Here is a 5186-nt window from a genome sequence, read left to right on the forward strand (position 1 = left end):
ACATGGCCGTGTGGATCTACACGGCCGTGTGAGGTTTCCAGAGGCCAAGAAGGTGGTGGCCGTGTGCATCACACGGCCGTGTGAAGTTTCCAGAGGTCAAGCAGGTGGTGGCCGTGTGCATCACACTGCCGTGTGAAGTTTCCAGAGACCAAGCAGGTGGTGGCCGTGTGGATCTACACGGCCGTGTGAGGTTTCCAGAGACCAAGCAGGTGGTGGCCGTGTGCACCACACGGCCGTGCAGCTTTGGCAGAGAAGGAACTGGACATGGCCGTGTGAATCTCACACGGCCGTGTCGTGGGGCCGTGTGGCGCCCGATTTCCTCCTCTATTTAAACCTTCCTTCATGAATTGAAAGGGGATCTCTCCCCCTTTGGGAGAAGGCAAGATTTGGTGGTTTCCTCCCATTCTTGGGAGGATTTCTAGGTGATTCTAAGGGAGATCTTGACGATTTTGACTCCGGAGCGAGGATTAGATCCGAAGACGAGGCTTCTTCGTAGATAAGTTTTCTCTTTCCCCCTCTTCTTGGTTTCTTGGATTGGGGATTTAAGAAATGCTTGTAATCTTGATTTCTTGGGATTTTCTTCCTCGATTCATGGAGTAGATCTTGTATTCTAGGATTAAGGGAGTATTTGTATGATGGATTGATGTAATCTCTTATGGATTTGCCATTTGTCTTGTTTCAATGACATTGTCTTGCTTGTATCAATTAGATCTTGAATGATTAATGGTGATTTGTGCTTAATTCTCATTCTTGATTGATTGTTTGGATTTCTTGTGGACTTCGTAGAGATAAACTCTCACTCGATCATCCGAGGGATCCACGTGACAGGTGCAAGCCCGTGTAAGGACGTTTGAGAGATAATCTTGAAGAGGAAATAGGAATATTCAAGAGAGTAGGATGGATTTCGTGATTAGTTTCTTGTATCTTGATAGATTAATAAGTTGTGGGCTTCTATGTTGATATCCGAGGAAGGCATAGTAATAGGTGCGCTTCTGTGTAAGGACAACGTAGGTTCACATCTAATTGATCATATTTAGATACATTTCTCGGTCCTTAGCCGGTTATCTATTGCAAGAGAGAACCGACAACTTTCTACAAGTGTTTGACAATTGAGGGAAAAGAATTGGTGAACCATTTACATTCAAGAAATCTTACAAAGAAACCGAAGCTCCTAGAATCTCCTTTATCATAACCCAAAACACTAAACCCTTGTTTGTTGATCTTTAATATTAGATTTGTTTACCCTTACTTTACATTTGAAACAATTGGATAGTTGTTTAGCTAATTCGCATTGAGACATTTCTAGTGCTTATTCCAGTCCCTGTGGATACGATAATCTTTTATATTACTTGCGACATTTCCGTACACTTGCAGAGCGTAACAAGTTTTTGGCGCCGTTGCCGGGGACTGCGCTATAACATTAGGAATTATCAATTGAGTTAGACTAAACATAACATTTGTTTTCCTTTCATATTGCATAGTTGTAACTAATCATTAGATTTCTATTTTTACTTTCTTGTATAACTTTTACTTCTTGTTAATTCTTTTTACAAATTCAATTCTACATTTTTGATTCTTTTATTTTTCTTTTTCTGTTGAATTGTCATCTTCCATCTTGTTCTTGTGTATGCGAAGATCTAACTTTGCAGGGGAATTCTTTCCTTTTGACCCTGAGATTGACAGAACTTTCCATAATAGAAGAATTCTGCAAAGGCAAATTGAAGAACAGGAACATTTGAACATGGCGAATAGACCACTCAAGGATTATGCAGCACCTTATGCAAGAGGTTTTCGATCTAGTATTTCAAGACCTTCAGTGGAAGCTAATAACTTTGAGATCAAACCCGCAATTATATCTATGGTGCAGCAGAACCAATTTGGTGGAGGACCTCATGAAGACCCCAATCAACACTTAGAGGTCTTTTATGAAATATGTGGTACCATGAAAATGAATGAAGTTCCTTCAGATGCAGTTAGATTATTATTATTTGGGTTTTCTCTAAGAGATAGGGCAAAGCAATGGCTGAATTCTTTGGCCCCTAATAGCATCACCACTTGGGAGCAGTGTGAGCAACAGTTTCTTGATAAATTCTATCCACCAAGAAAAATAGCTCATATGAGGAATTTAATTGCAAGCTTCAAGCAGACTGACTCAGAATCTCTTTTTGAAGCATGGGATAGATATAATAGTATGCTTAGACAATGCCCACATCATGGGTTGGAAAGATGGTTAGTGTTGCACACTTTTTATAATGGTATCAACTATCATACCAAAGTGTCCCTTGATTCAGCTGCTGGAGGGGCACTTATGAACAAAAGTTTAGATGAAGCTGAAGAAATTATTGACAGTGTAGCACAAAATCATCATCAATGGGCAAATGAAAGAAGTGGTGGCTATTCTTTTGTAAACCCGACAATTAAAGCATCAGGGAAGTTTGATGTAGATGCAGTTACTCTTTTATCTGCAAAATTAGACGCTCTTACAAAGAAATTTGAGAATATGGGGACTAGTGCCAATATGGTCAATGCTATTGGTACATCTTGTGAAGTATGTGGGAGTTCAGAGCACTCAAATGACTCATGTCCATTGGGAGCTATCACTGCACAAATCAATCAACTGGAACAATGTGATGCAATCATGAGTTACAATCAAAGGCAGAACAACCCATACTCAAATACTTATAACCCTGGATGGAAGAGCCATCCCAATTTTTCTTACAGAAATAATCAAGATCAAGGACCATCTATGGGGGCAAGACCAAATTTTCATGCTGGGCAACAAAATTTTCAACATCCATCTTCTCAAGGCTTACCAAAGTCAAATATTGAAAAGATGCTTGAAGAAATTATCTCAAGTCAGAATGAAATGAAGCAAGATTTAGCAAAGCTCATTCAGAGAATGGATAATTCTGAAAAGCATCAAAAGATCCAGGATAGTCAAATTGCCCAACTAGCTTCCTCATCATCCAGAGCACCAGGACAACTTCCAGGAAAACCTGATGTGAATCCTATGGAGCATTGCAATAGAATTGAGCTTAGGAGCGGACGGACCTTGGGAGACTCCCAAGGGACCGCTTCAAAAGGGATACAAAAAGAAGAAGAGCTCTCTCCTCTTATACCAAATCAGATTCAAGCTAATGAGGAGAGTACCATTGAGGTTGAAGAGACTCTTCCACTGAACCATCAGAGCAAAGCTGTCCCTTTTCCTCAGAGACTTACAATGCTCAAGAAAGATGAAGAATTTGGCAAGTTTTTAGAAAAGGTTAAGGAAATTTGTGTAGAGGTACCTCTTATTGATGCTATTCTTCAAATGCCTAGATTTGCCAAATTCCTGAAGGATCTCATGTCAAACAAGAGAAGAAGAGGAGAGGTTGAGACCATTGCGCTTAGTGAGGAATGTAGCGCTATTTTTGAGAAGAACACTTCTCCAAAACTAAAGGACCCAGGGAGCTTTTATATTCCTTGCAGCATAGGAAAAGAATTTTTTGAAAAAGCTTTTTGTGATTTGGGGGCAAGTGTTAGCCTCATTCCCTATTCAATTTGTAATAAATTAGGTCTCAAAAACATTAAACTTACTACTATGGCACTTCAACTTGCCGATCATTCCTACAGGTACCCTTTGGGTATTATAGAAGATGTGCCAGTAGAGGTGGATGGGAATGTTATTCCCACAGATTTTGTCGTGTTGGACATGGAAGAGGACCCTAGGATTCCTATCATATTAGGAAGACCTTTCCTTGCTACAGCTGGAGCTATAATTGATGTAAAAAATCATAAGCTTTCTTTGGTAATTGGTAAGGAAAGGTTGGAATATGATTTGTCTAATATCTCTAACCATGTCTCGTCTCTTTTAAGTGCTTGTAGCAGGACAAGCATTTATAAAATTGAGGAATGGAATTTCCATCCTCATGGAAGGCCACCAAACGAAGGAGACAATGTGGTGGAAGATGTTGGGAGAAGATCTCCCAACAAAAATGAAAAGTATATCTGTCCTCCAAGGGCGAGGAAAAGAAGTGAATGATCAAGTTTGGTCGAGCTAAAGACCTTAAACAAGCGCTTCTTGGGAGGCAACCCAAGGGTTCTTTTAGTCAATTTTGATTTGTATTTTAATTTCTTTTAGTTTGATGCATTCTTTTGATTTTGTTTTCAGGTTAGGTGCAAAACAGAGCCCGACCGTGTGCTATATACGGCCAGGCAAAAGTTGCAGAGAAGGGAAGTGCTTGGGCCGTGTCATCCAGACACGGCCGTGTAGGATTTCCCGAGGAGAAAAGGGCTTAGGCTGTGTCTTAGACACGGCCCGTGTAAAGAATCCCGAGAAGAAAGATGGAGAGGCCGTGTCCCAGACACGGCCGTGCGAGGAAACCAGTGAAATAAGAGGGGGAGGCCGTGTGGATCTGCACGGCCCGTGTCTGGAATCCAGAGAAGGAAGAGGGGGAGGCCGTGTGGATCTGCACGGCCCGTGTAGGGGAGCTATTAAAGTCTTCATCTACCTCACACGGCCAGATCTTGGCCGTGTCCTGCACATCCCCAACTCTCCAAAACATCTTTTTCTCTCCCAATCTCTTAAAAACTCCTCTCTAATCTCTCAAGATCTCTTAGATCCGGATTCTCCTCCTCACTTTTCATTCTCCTAACCTAAGAGCTTTGCTCTTTGAAGTTTTGTTCTTTGAGTTTCATTCTTCCAACCCTAGATAATTCTTCCCCTGTCTTAACTCATTAAGATGTCCAACATTTTGAAGAAACTTCGCAAAAGAGGTGGTGGATCCAGTGGGGACAAAGAGGAGGAGCCATCAAGGGACAAAGGAAAACAACCAGTGAAAGGAAAAGGCAAAAGGACTTCACGCAATGAAGGTAATGACAATGAATTCAATATTGTGTTTAGAAATGATGATCAAGTAACTAGATTTGCAATTCTTGTCAATAGAAAGATAGTGTGTACTAGATATATGGACCCAACTGTTCTTGATATGCTTGGAATTAGGGAAGATGTAGATTTGATGATTGGGTTTTTTGATTGGAGTGATATTATGTACACACATTTGCCTACATATCCTTGTCTTGTTTTGGAATTTTTAAGTTCATTGGATGTCCATTTTACTAATGAAGATGATTATTTTGGAAAAATCTCATTTAGACTAATGAATCAAGAATTTCTATGGATATTTAGTGACTTTAATTCTTGTTTT

General features: G+C 40.5%; 1 non-coding gene across 1 annotated transcript; it reads right to left on the reverse strand.

Moving 5' to 3' along the window:
* Positions 1-2114: 2114 nt before the first annotated feature.
* LOC122003228 lies at positions 2115-2220 on the reverse strand. The gene has a single exon (XR_006117882.1). It is a non-coding gene; the product is annotated as a small nucleolar RNA R71 (small nucleolar RNA).
* Between the last annotated feature and the right edge of the window lie 2966 nt (positions 2221-5186).

Source organism: Zingiber officinale, chromosome 7A, assembly GCF_018446385.1.
Source record: "Zingiber officinale cultivar Zhangliang chromosome 7A, Zo_v1.1, whole genome shotgun sequence".
NCBI lineage: Eukaryota > Viridiplantae > Streptophyta > Magnoliopsida > Zingiberales > Zingiberaceae > Zingiber > Zingiber officinale.